The sequence below is a fragment of the Pleurodeles waltl genome, chromosome 1_2 (assembly GCF_031143425.1).
Source record: "Pleurodeles waltl isolate 20211129_DDA chromosome 1_2, aPleWal1.hap1.20221129, whole genome shotgun sequence".
Lineage (NCBI taxonomy): Eukaryota > Metazoa > Chordata > Amphibia > Caudata > Salamandridae > Pleurodeles > Pleurodeles waltl.
This window is the reverse complement of record NC_090437.1, coordinates 1,085,906,542-1,085,925,630: the sequence shown is the minus strand read 5'-3', so window position 1 is coordinate 1,085,925,630 and position 19,089 is coordinate 1,085,906,542.

Sequence of the window (19,089 nt, the reverse complement as noted above, 5' to 3'; positions counted from 1 at the left end):
AGGCAGGGCTTTGTGAGTACCAGGAGGGGTGCAGTTGGTGATGTGTGACCCTCATCTTGCCTTAGCATCTAGCCAAATCACTGGCAGTGCAATGCAGGGTGCTTAAGCCTGATCCCTGTGTGTGACGGTGCTGTGTATGCCAACTGTGGTGTTGGTGCAGTAATTGACCCAGTGTTTCCTTTTTCTCTTCCCCCCTTTTTTGTTCTGTCATCCTATCCATGTGTGCATTAGCATCATCTGGAGGAGGAGCAGGGGCACCAGCGGCAGAGGGAGCTGCATCCCACAGGACCCTGGAGACAGAGTCCACCGACGCTGAGGGAACCAGTGGGGCGGAAGGCGAGGGGAGCACCAGGGCGGAGACAGAAGGCGATAACACATACTCAGATACCTCCTCTGATGGGAGCTCCCTGGTGGTGACAGATACCTCTATGACCAACCCAGATGCAGGTACTGCCACCAACCCCTGTACCACCACAGCCTTCCCAGTAGCCCCTCAGCGAGTTGCCTGTGCCGGCTCACCCAGGAGGGTGGGTATCTCCTTCTCCCCAGGCACCTCAGGCCCTGCCCCAGTGAACCCTGCTGCCCTGAGTGAGGAGGCTATTGACCTCCTGAGATCCATCTCTGTAGAGCAGTCAACCATTGTGAATGCCATCCAGGGGCTGGCTTCCCAAATTCAGCAATGCAATGCATTCCTGGAGGGCATCCACGGTGGATTGGCGGCCCAATAGAGATCGATTCAGGCTCTCGCCTCCTCTTTGATGGCAGCCATTGTCCATGTTTCTACCGTCCCCCCTCCAACTACCACTTCCCAGTCTCCTCAACCCCAACCCATCCCAAGCACACCTACTGACGAGCATGCAGACAAGACAACACCCAAGAGTGGCACAGGCAAACACAGGCACCATGCTTCATCCCACAAGCACTCACGAAAACACCAGACAGTTGCAAACACAACCATATCCACTGCCTCCACTGTCTCCCCCTCCTCCTACACCTCCCTCCCAGTCACGTCCACACTCACACCTGCATGCACTGCCTCAACATCCACCACCAGCATCACCACACCAAGCAGCACACACACCTCACCAGCAAACACCTCCACAACATCCATGCATGCATCTCCTGTGTCCTCTCCCACCTTGTCTGTCCCCCTTCCAAAACAAAAACGCAAGCACTCACACACCCAACAACCATCCACCTCACATCAGCATACTGCCCATGCACCTGCACCCAAATCCAGCAGACATACACCTCCTACAACCACTCCCTCAACCTCCACTCCCATCCCTCCTCCCTCTTTCTGCCCCACCGTCCTTAAGAAGCTTTTTCTTGCCCAGCTTGAACTCTTCCCTCCCTTTACCCCCATCCTGCCCGTAAGAGCAGGGTCCCAATGACCCAGCCCAGCACCTCAGCCAAACAGTCCACGCGGACAGCGGTGGCACCACCTAGTCATGGTGCAAAGTCAGTGAAGGATTCCACTCCACCAGCCAAGAAGGGGAAGGATCCCGCACCTCCTGCCATGAAGCGGAAGGAGCCTGCACCTCCTGCTCTGAAGAGGAAGAAGCTCTTGACTCTTGCCGGAAGGCTAAGGAACACGTACAACATGCCAGGAAGGGGAAGAAGCCATCAACCCCTGCCAGGAAGGATAAGGATTCCACGCCCCATGTCATGGAGAGGAAGAAGCCCTCTACTCCAGCGGAGACTGTCAGGGTGACCACTCCACCACCAACAGTGGTCACGGGACCCCCACTGACAGCTGAGGAAGTGCAGCCATCACCACCAGCAGAGACTGCCCAGGAGGCCCCTCCATCTGGCACCAACGTACAGCGATCACCACCTGCAGAGGCTGCCCAGGAGGCACCTCCATCTGCCACAAACGTGCAGCCATCACCACTTGCAGAGGCTGCCCAGGAGGCACCTCCATCTGCCACCAATGTACAGCCATCACCTCCAGCAGAGTCGGCCCAGGCGGCACTTCCATCTGCCACCAACGTGCAGCCATCACCACCTGCAGAGCTGCCCAAGAGGCACCTCCATCTGCCACCAACGTGCAGCCATCACCACCAGCGGAAGCCATGTAGGCCATGCCTCCAGGGGCTGCTGTACAAGGGCCCCCTCCAGAACCAGTGGGCAAGTCACCCACCTGAGAGACTGTGGCCTTACACTCCTCAGCAGAGTGAAATGGGCATGGAGCCCCCTCCAGAACCAGTGGGTAAGTAACACACCTGAGAGACTGTGGACTTGCACTCCCCAGCACAGAGACATGGGCATGGAGCCCCTTCCAGAACCAGTGGGCAAGTCACCCACCTGAGCTGAGAGACTATGACCTTGCATTCCCCAGGACAGAGAAATGGGCATGGAGCCCCCCCCAGAACCAGTGGTCAAGTCACCCACCTGAGCTGAGAGACTGTGGCCTTGCACTCCCCAGCAGAGTGAAATGGGCATGGAATCCCCTCCAGAACCAGTGGGCAAGGCACCCACCTGAGAGACTGTGGCCTTACACTTCCCAGCAGAGTGAAATTGGTATGGAGGCCCCTCCAGAACCAGTGGGCAAGTCACCCACCAGGGAGACTGTGGCCTTGCACTCCCCAGGACAGAGAAATGCGCATGGAGGCCCCTCCAGAACCAATGGCCTTGTTACCGACTTCGGTTGAGGTGCCCCCCACCCCCAATCCCCCTGAGGTTCCTGCCCACTTACAAACTGATGCCCCTGCAGAGTTCTATCCGGATGAAGTCAGGATTCGAGTAGGGGTTTGGACTGTGCCCTGTGGCCATGTGGGCCCTTTGAACATTGGACTGGGCAGTGTCCCTTTGTGTACATTTGTACATATCTGTTTCACTGACAATTTGATTATTTATTAGCTGTTGACATCAATACATTCACCTTGGTGGATTCCTGTTGTCCTTGCATTATTCTGCCGTGTATCAGATTCAAATTGTTTTTCGAGTGCAGCTGATTGTGTGTATGGTGTGTGTGTGTTGGGTGTGTGTCGTGCATGTGTCACTCTCGTTTTCCTCCCTCCCTTGTGTGCTAGGCGGCTGTACTCACCGTTGTTGTCTTTGTCAGCATTGGTGTTCCAGGTGAAGCATAATGTAGAAGATCATCTGAAAAACTTGCAGTTTAGGTTCCATGGCGGCTTTGTTCTTCCCTGTGTCTCCGATGGTGAGTCTTTTCTCGTTTCCACTAGGCTTTTGATAATGTTAATACAGGCCCGGAAAACGTGGCAGATTGTAGTGTCTTAATAAGGTGGGCGGTACTTTGTCTTCCGCCTGGCTGTTGACGGCTACCGCCGTGGTGAGTGTTGTTTCCGCCCTGGCGGTTGGTGTGGTACATTGGCTGTCTATGGGAGTTATCACCGCCATGGTCATATTTTGATGGTAGTTACAGGCAGCTTATTGGCGGTATTACCGCCACTTTATCACTCACCGCCAGGGTCATAATGAGGGCCTAAATGTTTGAGCATTTCTAAAATATATTTGATAACCAAATATTGCAGGGTGCTTAAATTATCTTTCAATCCCTGGTTAAAACATTCCAGGATAATGCTATAATTTTATGCCCAATATGCCTCCATATCAGGGAGCTGTTTAGAAATGCCAGAAATGTTCAATATAACAGTAGTGGTGCTGAAATAAACCATGTCTGTTAATTGCGCCTGGTTCTCCTCTAGGTGTCAGGATGCTTTTTAGGGTTCCATTATAGGCACGCTTTATCTTTATCCTGAGGCCTTTGACCCTGCTAGCTGAAATGCCAGTCAGCAGAGCTATCCATCTGATTACATGCTCCTCTTAGACACTTTTCAACTTAGTTCCTGTATTTAATACATACAGGTTCAAAAACAACTATTCAAAAATTGTGGTACTAGCCATTCCATTTCTACATAATGTTTTCGGATCACCCTGCATTTAAATGCCATGGACATCCAACACATCCTTAAGGCATTATGGGGGTTATACAACATTGGCGGTAAATGCCGCTTACCGCCGTGCAGAAGACCGTCAACACACCGCACGCGGCAGTGGAATTCCGCCACAGCTATTACGACCCACAGCTCGGAATCCGCCAAAATCCAGACACCCACACAAGTCCGCCACACCAAAGGTCAGTGATAAACTGGCGATAACAAAACCTCCACCGTCACGCCAACAGGAATCCGCCCACACTATCACGACCCACGAATCCACGCGGCGGTCTTTCAACCGCGGTACTTCATTGGCGGTACACACCGCTGCGTTCAAAATAAACACACATTTACAAAACACAACCACATTTTACAATTCCAAATACACACACCTGATACACATACATACACCTCTCCCACACACCACAAACCCTTACGACCAGAAATTTAGATGAAGGCCAGAGATACTGCACAGCAAAGAAAACCCCACCATACAGAGGCACACAACACCATCACACATACACATCCACGCACAAAACACCACACACCCCTAAACATCACCCCACACATCACAACACACACCACCTCACACATCTCCCACACCACCCCATGGCACCACAAAGACACCCCAGGTTTTCTGAGGAGGAGCTCAGGGTCATGGTGGAGGAAATCATCCGGGTAGAGCCACAGCTATTCGGATCACCGGTGCAGCACACCTCCATAGCTAGGAAGATGGAGCTATGGCGCAGAATTGTGGACAGGGTCAACGCAGTGGGACAGCACCCAAGAACACGGGATGACATCAGGAAGAGGTGGAACGACCTACGGGGCAAGGTGAGTTCTGTGGTCTCAAGACACCAGATTGCAGTTCAGAGGACTGGCGGCAGACCCCCACCTCCTCCCCCACAACTAACAACCTGGGAGGAGCAGGTCTTGCCTATACTGCATCCTGAGGGCCTCGCAGGAGTAGCTGGAGGAATGGACTCTGGTAAGTCAAATTTTTCACTACTTCATCCCCCACCATACCTGCATGGTATCACATACCCCCACCCTCGCCCTCACCCCCATCTCTCCAACTCCTCACATATGTCCCTCTATCACAACCCACCCATCCCAACACCAAGACCTGCATGCAACAACAAAGCATGGACACCCATCACCAATGCATGGCCACTGCACATACCCACACACACCCCTAAACAATTATCACACAAGGTCCTACACAAGAATACAAGCAATGGGGGACGGGGTCACCCACCCATTGCACACCATGGCACACAGAGATGCAATAATCATGCCTTTATACCCCTGCAGGACCACTACCCAACGTCACCGGACAGGAGGGTCCACACATGTCCACTCCACCCACAGAAGAGTCCCACAGTGATGACAGCAGCTCTGTCCATCTGGATCTAGATGACCAGCCCGGCCCATCTGGGACCTCGGACAGTCGGTTCCCCTCACACTGCCACAAGCCACAACAGAGCCTCCCCCCCCTGGAAACACCAGCACAGCACCCACCCAGTGGCCCCATACCTCTGTCCCCAGGACACGTCAAGCAGCAGTGTGTCCACCACTACAGGGAACCCAGGCTAACCCACCAACCCAACAACAGCAGGGACCTGGGGGCAGTGGCAGTGGGCACACGGTTCAGGGGACAGAGGCACAGGAACACAGGGGAACTGGGAGGGCTGTGGTGCGACAGGGGGAGGACAGGCCCAGGGAACCCACTCTCCACAAGGCCCTCTCCAACATCATGGGAGCCTACCACCATTCCCAGGAGACGATGGCAACGGTACTGGCCAAGTTTCAGGAGACCCAGCCACTGCAGGAGGAACAGTATTTGGGGCTCAGGGAGGAACTCAAAGCCATCAATTCCACCCTGGGCACCATTGTAGGGGTGCTGACTGAACTCGTCAACACCAGGAGGGACCCTGTGGCACAACAAGGGGCCCCTGACACTAGCCTGGACGATAAACTGCCCACCACCGCCGCTGGCGTTAGTGGACAGGAGGCACCGCCACAAGACCACGACACCAGCACCCCACACCCTGCAGATGGAGAACCACCACGCAAGCGGTCCCTGAGATCCAGGACAAAGACTAAGAATAATGCCAAGACCCCCGCCAAGAAATGAGACCACCCTGATTGTCATCCTTCTGTCCCACTTTGTCACCCTGTCCATCCTTAAACTGCCCCAGCTCCACTTCCTATGCCCCTTTGGACAATGCACCTGTGAGACTAATAGACTGGACTCTGCCATGGACATTCCTCCACCATCACCCCTGACCATTTTACAACCCCCTCCACTATTTAGCACTTAAATAAACACCCTTAAATCACAAAACTATCTGGAGTCAGTCTGTGCTTTCAAAAATGTGTATTTGCAATAACTGAGCAAAAATGATATATCCATTGTATTGTCAACATACCTATGTCACACAGCTCTAGTCCATGAGGAAACAAAGCAGATGTCACCCAGTGGGACCCACATCTGTGAAATCGAAAGGGAAAGTGACAACTCAGGCTCCATACACTGGGTGAAAGTGACAGACAGATAAGAGGTAGAACAAGTGTATCAGATGTAGCAGGCAGTGATGTCTTCTTACCTGTGTCTCACTGGAAGTATTATGAATCACTGTGTTTCTGTTGTCGATATCCTATTCTTCTGCTTCCTCGTCTTCACTGTCCACAGGCTCCACAGCTGCCACAAGACCTCCATCTGGACCATCCCCCTGCAGAAAAGGCACCTGTCGTCGCAAAGCCAAGTTGTGAAGCATACAGCAGGCCACGATGATCTGGCACACCTTCTTTGGTGAGTAGAATAGGGAACCACCTCTCATTTGGAGGCACCTGAACCTGGCCTTCATTGTAGCGTTCCTCTGCCCTTGTCCTGGGATTTCTCACAGGGGTCAGTAGCCATGACAGGTTGGGGTAGCCAGAGTCACCTGCAAATGTCGACTGTCGAATGCACCTGTTAGACACACACTAACCCTTAGGGACAACCCCAGACCCAGACACCTAGTCGCACTGTATAGGGTCCATGTCCTCACCTAATAGCCACACACGGTGCCTCTGGAGTTGCCCCATCACATAAGGGATGCTGCTATTCCTCAGAATGTAAGCGTCATGCACTGAGCTAGGAAACTTGGCATTCACATGGGAGATGTACTGGTCGGCCAAACACACCATCTGCACATTCATAGAATGGTAACTCTTCCGGTGTCTGTACACCTGTTCACTCCTGTGGGGGGACCACGGCCACATGTGTCCCATCAATGGCACCTATGATGTTGGGGATATGTCCCAGGGCATAGAAGTCACCTTTCACTGTTGGCAAATCCTCCACCTGAGGGAATACGATGTAGCTGCGCATTTGTTTTAGCAGGGCAGACAACACTCTGGACAACACGTTGGAAAACATAGGCTGGGACATCCCTGATGCTATGGCCACTGTCGTCTGAAAAGACCCACTTGCCAGCAAATGGAGTACTGACAGCACCTGCACTAGAGGGAGGATACCTGTGGGATGGCGGATAGCTGACATCAGGTCTGGGTCCAACTGGGCACACAGTTCCAGGATTGTGGCACGGTCCAGTCTGTAGGTGACAATTACATGTCGCTCTTCCATTGTCGACAGGTCCACCAGCGGTCTGTACACCGGAGGATGCCGCCATCTCCTCACCTGCCCCAGAGGACATGCCCCATGGATTAGAACAGCGAGCAGAGGGTCAGCCAACACTGAGGTACGAAAACACTACTTTATTGCACACATTTTTCAATCCGCTATGTCCCTGTCGTAATGTGTATGCAAGGCCTAGATATATGTGATGCATTTAAAATTAATGCCATGTGGCCCCCTGAATTGGTGGCTGCCTGACCTGTAATGTGGGACAAGGGGATATGAGGTAACTGCGCTGGTGTTGTACACCGTCGCGGTAGGCGGGCGAGGACCGCGGCACAATCCTGCATTGGTTAACATTGGACCCTATGGGTCCCAGGAGCCAATGACGATGTACGCCGGCGGTGACGGTACGCACCGCCGCGGACGTGACCGCCATTTTCTGTCTGTTCACTCACTTGATACCTGATCTTCGTCAGGAGAGGACCTACACTGCAAGTGCTGCTGTGACCTCAGTCTGGAAGAGACAATGGCTCATGTGTCTGGGGAAGGGCCCCTGCCTTCACCACAGAGAAGTTGGAGAAACTAGTGGATGGGGTTCTCCCCAGTACACGCAACTCTACGGTCCTCCAGACAAACAGGTAAGTACACTGTGAGCATGCTGTATGGGCGATGCCTGTGTGGAGTGGTGTGGATGGAAGATAGGTGGGGGGAGAATGAGGCGTGTATGAAACGACAGTGAGTGCATGTGCGTCATGGCAAGGGTAGGAACGCGGGCCAATGACTGTGACGGTCTGGACGTTTATATCTTCTCCTTTTCCCCTGTACCATTCCTCTAGGTCAGCGCCCACCAGAAGAAGGATATTTGGCGTGCCATCGCCAAGGAAGTCCGGACCCTGTGGGTCCACCACAGACGGAGCACCCACTGCCAGAAGAGATGGGAGGACATTCACCACTGGAGCAAGAAGACGGCGGAGGCCCAGCTGGGGATGGCCTTCCAACGTGGGAGGGGTGCCCGTCGCACCATGACCCCTCTGATGTTCCGGATCCTGGCGGTGGCGTATCCGGAGCTGGATGGTCGCTTGAGGGCATCACAGCAGCCACCAAGGGGTGAGTACACTCTCATTCAGCTAATTCAGCGCGCATTATGAGGTTTCTGGGTGGGGGAGGTGGGCTGTGGGTTCCCCTAGGCCAGGGCGAGTTTAGTTGGCAAGGTCCCTTCGTAAGGCAGAGAACTCTAAGTGCACGGTGTAGTGCAGAGGTCTTCTTTATCTGTAGTGTCCGCCAACAGTAGCGGTATTGCATGCACTCAAAATGTCTTTCTTCTGTCTCCTCCCCCCCTTTTTTTGGTCTCCCTGTTCTTGTGTGCAATAGCATCATCAGGCGAAGGAGCAGTGGCACAGGAGCAAGAGGGAGCTGCATCCCACATGGCCCTGGAGGGTGAGACAACGGAGTCTGAAGCCAACAGTGGGACGGAGGGCGAGGGGAGCTCCACGGCGGTGACAGGAGCTGAGACCAGCGACACGGACTCCTCCTCTGATGGGAGCTCCCTTGCGGTGGCGGTCCCCTCTGTGCCCCCGCATCTATAGGTACAGCCACCACCCCCCCTGCCAGCACCACCCTCCCAGCAGCCTTCAGCGAGTGCCCCGGGGCTGCTCACCCAGGAGGGTGGGCATCTCCTTCGCCCCAGGCACCTCAGGCCCTGCCCCTGTCAGCCCTGCTGCCCTCAGTGAGGAGGCTATTGACCTCCTGAGATCCCTCACTGTTGGGCAGTCTACCATTCTGAATGCCATCCAGGGTGTAGAGAGGCAGTTGCAGCAGACAAATGCATACCTGGAGGTCATTCATTCTGGTCAGGCAGCCCAACAGCGAGCTTTTCAGACTCTGGCCTCAGCACTGATGGCAGCCATTGTCCCTGTGTCCAGATTCCCCCCTCCAACTTCCTCCACCCAGACCCAAACCCCTGTACCTCAGCCTATTCCAAGCACACCATCAGACCAGCATGCACACACCTCAACACACAAGGGAAGCTCTGACAAACATAAGCACCACACATCCCCCAGGCACTCACACAAGCATCATACCCATGCAGACATACCAACAGCCACTGCCACCACTGTGCCCCCTCCTCCTCGTCTCCCTCCTCCCTCCCTGTCACGTCTCCTCTCACACCTGCATGCACTACATCTTCATCCACTACGTCCATCACCAGCACACCCATCACCACAAACCGCTCACGTGCAGTCACCACCCCCACTACCATTCACACATCCCCTGTGTCCTCTCCCAGTGTGTCTGTGAGCCCACCTCCAAAGGTACACAAACGCAGGCACACACCCACCCTACAGCCATCCATCTCACGACAGCCTCCAGCCCATGCACCTTCACCCAAAGTAAGCAAACGTACACCTCCTACAACCACTACCTCTTCCTCCACTCCCAAACCCCCTCCATCTACCCGTCCCAGTGTGTCTAAAAAACTTTTCCTGTCCAACCTTGACCTCTTCCCCTCACCTCCCCCACCCCTTCAGTCCCCTAGGGCCCGCCTTTCCAGGTCCCAACCCAGCACCTCAGCCACCACATCAGCGGGAACAGTGGTGCCAGCAGTAACCGGCTTCTGGAGTGCGCCAAGCAGCAGGGCAGCCAGTGTGCCAAGGAGCCAGACCACGGACAGTCCCCCACCTCAGAAGCATAGGAAGTTGCCCACTGCCCGGAGGGAGAAGGGTCAAACACCTGCCGCCAAGGGCTCTCCCAGGACTACAGGTGGGAGTGGGAAGAAAGCTGCGCCAACATCCAAGGTGGGGAAGGGGCACAGAAAGAAAGGGAAGTCGTGGCCAACCTGAACGGCGGACACCGCCACCACCAGCACTGCTGCCAAGGACACCGCGGCCACCAGCACCGCTGCCAAGGAACCGCCGCCACCAGCACCGCTGCCAAGGACACCGCCGCCACCAGCACCGCTGCCCAGGACACCACCAGCACCGCTGCAAAGGACACCGCCGCCACCAGCACCGCTGCCAAGGACACTGCCGCCACCAGCACCACTGCCCAGGACACCTCCGCCACCAGCACACTCACTGAGCCACCCACCAGCACCGCAGGCCAATGAGCGCCGCAAGCACTGCCGCTACTGAGGCCGCCACGAGCAGGATGAAGCACTCTGGGCACCAAACCCCCTCCATAACCAGTGGAGTATCACATCCACTACATCTGTCCTTAGCAGGATGAAGCATTCTGGGCACAAAGCCCCCTCCAGAATCAGTGGAGTATCACATCCACTACCTCTGTCCTTGGCAGGATGAAGCACTCTGGGCACAAAGCCCCCTCCAGAACAAGTGGAGAAAGGCATCCACTACCTCAGTCCTTGGCAGGATGAAGCACTCTGGGCACAAAGCCCCCTCCAGAACCAGTGGACAAAGGCATCCACTACCTCTGTCCTTGGCAGGATGAAGCACTCTGGGCACAAAGCCCCCTCCAGAACCAGTGGGGACTGTTCTCCACTTGAGAGACTGTGGCTTTGCACTCCCCAGGATAAAGCAGTGGGCAAACCACCCACTTGAGAGACTTGAGAGACTGTGGCATTGCGCTCCCCAGGATAAAGCAGTGGGCAAACCACCCACTTGAGAGACTTGAGAGACTGTGGCTTTGCACTCCCCAGGATAAAGCAGTGGGCAAACCACCCACTGGAGAGACTTGAGAGACTGTGGCTTTGCACTCCCCAGGATAAAGCAGTGGGCATGAAGCCCCCTCGTGGATCTGGCGTCATGCACTCATCCGGCTGAGGTGCCCCCCTTTTCCTTCCCCCTGAGGTGCCTGTTGTATTTCTATCTGATGCCCCAGCAGTGTTCTCTCCGTTTTGATCGGGTGTCAATGGTGGGCCTCGCCCATGCATTTTGGGCCCAGTGGTCCACGGACTTTAATGGTGCAATACTTGGACTTGTATTATTGGTGTATATATTTGTTTATAGTGTATATATATTTTTGAGCACTGGATTTTAATAGATTACAATCATTCAAATCATTTCCTTTTGTCTTTGCATTCTTCCGGGAGGGTTGGGGGTGTAACTGTAATGTATCAACATGTATTTGTTGCATGTCTGTGTCACTCTCTTTTCCCTCCCCCTTCACCTGTGTCGTAGGTGCAGTACTCACCGTGGTCTTCGCCGCCGGCGTTCATGCTCCTGGTAGAGGAGCAGGAAGAGAAAGGCAGGGAGAATATGGAGTTCCGGCTCCATGGCGTCCTGGTTCCTCGTGGGGTATGTAGAGGTGAGTGTTTTCCCTTCCAAGTACTGTTTCCGCTGTGTTTTTGTTCGCGGTGAAACCGCCCCGGAAAAGGTGGTGGATTGGCCTGTTGTAATACTGTGGGCGGTACATTGTGTTCCGCCTGTCTGTTGGCGGTTAACGCCGCGGTGTTTGTTTGTACCACCGTGCCAGTCGGAGTGTTAAAGTGGCTGTCTTTGTTGGCGGTTTCCGCCACAGTCGTGATTCCATCTTTTTTCTGCCGGCCTGTTGGTGGTCTTACCGCCGCTTTAACACCGACCGCCAGGGTTGTAATGACCACCTATATGTTCCAAGTACTTTGAAAATGTCCCTGTATATAAAACACATAGTGAAGTGCTTGTTTCCATGTTGTCCACAAATCCCACTCACTGTGATGCAACACCCTAGGCTTGAGATATGAAGCTGTAAGTGCCAGAAGCACATGTGCCGATAGCCCATCTCATTGTGAATGGGCAACCAGTTGCAGCAGAATGAGATAACTTTACAAATTAATATTAGATGATCCAGTTCTCTGATGCCACCAGGCAAGCACGGCATTTACCAGGCTCCTTCTCTTATAATACATGACCTTCTAACACTTCAGTTGCACAGCTGAAATACATAATCAAATCTTCTTTCATAAGTGTTGCACTATACTTTTAGGATGTGTCAATTGGCAAATATTAATCTACTTATTACATTCTTGACTTTTGTGAGAAATGTTGTTGTTAGGTGAATAGGGGGATGAGCCCTGTTCGAGCAACAGCCTCAATCCCTGTCAGAGTGGACCACACAAGTCACTAAATTAACCTGTGCTTAACCCTCTGGTAGCACCGAAAACATTAAAGCGGGAACTGCGGACATCTACTTGAGCAAGACTGGGTCAAAGTCAAAAAATGGGGCCAACCGCAATGGAGCATGGGTCAGATACAAGAAGTGGATTTAGCCTGGTCAGCGCTTACCTTTGGACTTAGAAGAAATTTTGAAGAAAGTGTTCTCAGAAGATAAAGTTCAGCAGGGCAAGGCTGCAGGCCGTGTCCAAGGAGGGAGCGTCATTATCAGGGAGCTGTTGGACGAAGTTGTGGTGAAGATCTTTATGTTTGGACTTAGTCCCTTTTTTGGAAGTTGAAAATCTTTAGTGGGACGAGACAGGAGACTGTAGCTTACGAGAGTTCCAGGATGCCGGCTACCCCTTTGGCGAAGAACTGCTGAACAGGATATACTGCTGTGCAGAAGAATATTGCTAGAGCTACAGTGGTACACCTCAGGCAGATATGAGGTCCAGAAAGTGAACTGAAGAGTTGGTCTGAGGGTCACTTTTTTATACTTGGTGCTTTCTTTGAAGTAGGAGGAGTTTCTAGAACTTTTCATTTGAAGTGTTTGTAATTTCCTGACTCCCCTGGCCTGGTTCCAAGCATATTGCCTGGACAATGCAGTGGTGACTAGTCATTTGTGTGAAGGCAGAGCAAAGCCTTTTCATCTGCAAATGGGGTTGTGCCCAGCTCTGCCCCCCACCCTGCTCCTGCTAGTATATGACCCATTTAGGCACACTAATTCCCTCTATTGTGTGGCTTTCTAGGAGGAATTAACAAAGTCCAACTGCTAACTTCACTCAGTCAGGTGGCCTAGGAGATTCTACAGGCACCAAATATTAAGAGCAGGAAAATGCCAACTTTCTAAAAGTGGTATTATTTAAAACTGTAATTTAAAATCCAACTTTACCATTAAAGACGACTGTTAATTACAACTTCTCACACACCAAACATGCTGTCCTGTTCCCAAACAAAAGTGAGCACTTATTAAATGTACTAAGGTAACCTAATGTTATCTTATGGTACAGGTAGGCCTCAAAGTAGTGAAAAATGAATTTAGGAGTTTTTCAGTACCAGGACATGTAAAGCTTTAAAAAATATGTCTAACCTTTTAATTGTGATGCACCCTGCCTTGTGAGCTGCCTGGGTCCTACCTTAGGGTGACATATGTAATAAAAGGGGAGTGTAAGACTTGACAAGGGGGTTATTTTGCCAGGCTGAATTGGCAGTTTAAAACTACGTTCAGGCAACAATGGCAAACCTGGAACATTTTTTAAGGGGCCACTTATGGGTGCAACAATAAGGGATATAGGCCCACTAGTAGTATTTAATATACAGGCCCTAGGTATATGGTATACCAGTTTACTAGAGACTTAAAAGTACATTAAAAATTCTAATCCGTTGTAAACCAATTTTACTATGTTTACGGAGTGAGCACAACGACTTTAGCACTAATTAGCAGTGGTAATGTGCACACATAAGTCCAGCAAAAACAAATTCTGAAAAGTAGAGGTTGAAAGCAAAATGTATGGGTGAAAACCACCCTAAGGCTGCCAGGTCTAACAATCGACATAAAATCAAGACACATGGCTTTGTCAATGCTTGTTTTGTTATGCCTTCATTAACACCAACTTCCTTTCATTTACTTCAATACCGTTACTATTTCATTACGCCCCCCACCTCCATTTAACTGCCTGCCACAAGTATCCCTTTCTTAAAATCATTCAGAACAGTCATGTGCCTATAGCAGGTTTCGAGGACATGATGAGGTTGTCTTAGCAGTGTCCTCCTAGATTATTAAAGTAGTTCAGGGATAAAGTGGGGGCTAATAACCTGTCTTATTTAATGTTTTTTTCTAGTCTACCATGTCAATAAACCCTGGGGTCACAACTCCTCTCGTGATGGACCGCTGCCGACGTCCTTTTCACAAAGAAGGGAAGAAAATCCCTAATGTGGTATAAGGAGGGCAGTGTTCTGGCTGGGTAAAAAAATGAAAAATACTTTTATGTTCAACCTTCTAAAGGGCTGCCAAGTTTGAGGCATATTTATGCCCGATGCACAACAGCTTTTGTAAATTCAAAACCGGGAGCTAAATAATGATATGTGAATATAACTTACTGCGAGACATATTCGTAGCACAACATGAAATATTCATTAGAAGGTTTGAATGAAAAGCAGTGGCCTTTCAGACGGGTACATGGCAGGCAACTCGTCATTCATGACTCGCTGTTAAGTTGTAGTGTGCGAGCCGTGTTTTTGTTCTCTTTCAGAAATCACATATTCATTCTGCGCTCAGGCCTCCTCTGGTGGCTGTAAATTGCCGCCACTGTGCACTGGCCATAGGAAATTATTCACTTGCTGTTGGATGGCGGCCCAATCTGAGCTGCGATGTTAAACATAAAGGCGGTGTTATGACGATTACTTTTCAGCTGACTGACAACAGCTTTTTTTCTCCATTCAGGTCACCCGCCTGACATTAAAACGTTTAGATCCCGAGGACATCTTTTGTGGCACGCATCAACTTCCCGCGGCCTTTGTTCGCCGTGTGACAGAGCGTTATGCCGCCTGCGCCCCGGGAGCAGGTTCACTTTATTATTTGTGTAAATACGGACCCCCTGCCCAAGGCCTTGAATGCGCACGAGACGGACGCCGGCCCTGACAACTGCCCTGACCCTGGCAGATGGTGGTGTAGGGCCTTCGCTGGACCGGAACTAATCCCCTGTTCCAGTCCTTTTTGTTCTGAACAGGCAACCAGGCCCAAACCGATCCCTCCCTATGCTGCAGCAGCTGTAAATACAGTAGAGGCCACGGGGCTCTGAATGTCCTCAGAGGGCCTCCAGGTCTCTCTGGCAGTCAGTGCAATCTCTGAAAAATTAACACCGCCTAAATTGTTAGTTGCACAGTCCAAGGACGTGGTTAGGGCCCGCCACTTTCAAAATGGCTGCAACTTGGGAACATAGTTGAGTCCTAGATTATGTTCATCTTTATTTAAAGAAAATCTGGATTCGAAGATTGAAATGTTACATGCAATGCTCTAGATGATACTAAATTTCAAAAACACAGTATCACTTTTCATCCAACAAATACGATTACATCACACACACCCTGAGGGAAATGTACTGCTCCATTTGCAGGCTCACTCTAGCTTCAAAATTAACCACATCATATACAAAGCCTTCACGACTAGCACCCCATCTATCTGGCTGACAAGTCCATCATCTCTCGTGGCTCTCAGCACACTCACAGCCAGGACACCATCAGAATGGAGGTAAAGAACTGCCAAATTAAAAGAAAGGCACCAGGCCTTTTCTGTCTTTTCTGTCTGTCTATGTACCAAGGATGTGGAACAACACCCTTGTATCCATCAAGACTACAATGCTGGTTCATTTGGGAAAGTGCTGACAACGCACCTCTTATAAAGAATACTACATCAAAGTGCAATAATCAATCAGTCAATCAATCAGGAATTTGTAAAGTGCACTACTCACCTGTGAGGGTCTCAAGGCGCTGAGGAGGAGGGGGAGCAGGGGAGAAGAGGGAGGTGCTGCTACTGCTCGAACAGCCAGGTCTTGAGAAGTGTTCTGAAGGTAAGGAGGTCGTTGGTCGGGCGAGGGGGTGGGAAGAGTGTTCCATGTTTTGGCGGCGAGTTGCGAGAATGATCTACCACCGGCTGTAGTTCTGCGGATGCGTGGGACGGTTGCGAGGGCGAGGTCAGCAGAGCGGAGATGCCGGGTCGGGTGTAGAAGGAGAGTCGTCTGTTGAGGTAGTGCTGTGCAGTGCTTTGTGAGCGTGGGTGAGGAGTATGTCTGCTCCTGAAACCAGCTTCCTCTCAAATCACTTGTTGACTGTATCCTTGTCTTTGACATTGTATGACGGACCACCGTCATCTGGTTAAGTTTGCGATATAACACAACTGCCAAATATTACATGCATAGATTCACAAATACATACATACTTGCATGCATATGTACATACATGTAAAACATAGGTTAACTCTGCAGGGCAAACAGATTTACAGTCCAAAGGGATTGTAAGTCTGTAAAATTCTGTGTTATGTTCTACATACCTTCTATGCACCAGTGGACATTTTAGACAAATCAGATATCCCAAAAATTCATTAGTTTGCCCTGCATCCGATAATGAATATGAACATCTGCTTCTGTTGCAATGGAAACATACCAAATTGCATTTCAAAGCTTATCATTCTGTCTCATTGCCAATGATTTAGTTTAAATTCAACAAAGTTGAGCATGTTGAATATAAGAACAATATTCACAATATATTCGTCATGTGCCCTATCATATTAACTTTTCTGATGATATAATTATCACAATTCCTCTCTGTGCTGACTAGCACCATGCACTGCTGTCCCATTACCAATACTTCCAAGGAGCTCTGAAAATGCACTTCTTCATTAATCCATCATGCACATCAATCCTAGCACCACTACAGCCATAGAGCTCTGATAATGCACCCCTACTTCGACCTGAACGTTACACAGCTGTCTCATGATTGAATAATTCTAAATGCTGTGGCAATGCTTGTTTGCCATATTTTACAGTACTGAGATATTTGTCAATGCACTTCTCTAGTACCCTCCACCTTGCACAGGAATTAACTGGAAACGAGGATCAGACAAAATGCCCAACCAGTCCCACAGTGCAGGAGTTCCCAACTAGAATGGAACTGCAGGGCGTGATTGGGCCGTGGCAGCCCATCAGCTCCTAAAGCGGCTAGTTAGTCTGCAGCCTACTGGTCAAATGCCAAAGTGGTAGATTGGCTTATCTGGCCCTGCCTGTCATTCCCTTGTATCCCAGTACTGAGGTGTCCAGTGGGTTTTCAAAAAGTGCCTATGCCTTACCCTCAGCACGTACTGTTATTCAAGTAATAAAACATTATCATGTTCACAAAATGGCTGTCTGTTGTGACCTACCTTAGTACCTCAGCTTTGAAAATCCTTAACCGTCTTAAAAAGCCTTTCTGATTTGGCTTGCACCTGGCTGAACAGTCACAGAGCTCACACAATGCACTTCAGTTCTGAATCCACAAAGCAGAGCCATTTCACTACTGAAACATTCACAGAGTACTCACGATCTACCTCTATCCCGTCTTCACTGTGCGCTATAATATCAGCCATTAGAATACCACAGACCTTCCACAATGCACCTGCATCCCAATTTGCATCAATTTCCACCTTCAAGTGCTAAAAACAATCAGCTTCCTAATGTTGATTTCTATACTTCAGGTATCATTATGCATCATATGAGTCACAGGTTACAGTTCCAGGAAGTCTAGCTCATGGCATCAGGAGCAAATGAAAACCTCAGACTAACATTCCCTGGGTTGTAGAAAAAAACAATGACAGAGCTTTCGCAGGGATCATCTTCAAACACCCGGAGCTCACTAAATACACAGATAAAACAGATGGCATAACTCTCCCCAGCTTTCTCATTATTTTCAAGCTCCCGTTGGAAAACCACCTCTTCACCTAACAACTAGAATAGACGATTCCCTAATCAGCAACTAACGGAACTCGACTACTCCACTTAAAACCTTTCTCCTACAAAGAGAATGTTTTGGATTGACCTTTTCAGGAACAATGGCCAATCAAGTAAAATGAACTAAGAAGCTATTGATCCAAATATATCCAAGTTTAAACCAAGGAGAAATCCACCATCAAACGATATACATGATATACTTCTCTTGATATGCCTCGTCTTCAGAAGAATTGCAACTTCTGGGCGCTCAGTTCCTCGAGGATGAAGACTTCTTGTCAGGATTTAATTTTCTACATGTTTATTTCTGTTCCGTTGTACTCGGTTCTCTGTACAGTGCTCTGTGTGTTCAGCCTGTGATTTTCAAAACTTAATTAATGACATAAAGCACTTAACATGGCTGCTGCAGAGATCAATGTGTAACAAAGGTAATGTTTTCTAATCAAAACATAATAGTTGAGGGCATAACAAACCTACTTCAGGCATCTGCATATAACTCCAGATCAGAAATTCTAATCCCAATAAAATAGCGTAGGGTCTGATGAACTAAAGGTGTTTGTGGCTGCAAGGCCTGCAAATCATAAAAATGAGTCACAAATGTCTTTACAACTTGCAATGCACATATTGTAACTTTTTCTCACTCTTTAAGGGAGGGGGGCAGGAAATGGGCATCCCTAATCCTAGGGATTTGCAGTGTGATATTTCAATGATTTGATTTAATACCACCTCCCTGAATGGGGTGTATCCACTTGAAAAATGGAAGCTCTTCTTGGGACACGCCTTCCTCTTTGGGAGTGTGTTCCTTGGACATTGTAGGGACACCTCAGCAGTTGAGGTGAATGTTGGATCCTCCCTCCAGTGTCATTTGCATAATATAGCTTTTTTATATTGCAAGCACTGCCCCTTTATAGGCAGCATTTTGGGAATTTTTCAAACTAAATTGCATTAGTAGAGGCCCGGTGTTCCTAAGGGGTGATTCTCGGTGCACTCGCCGACTT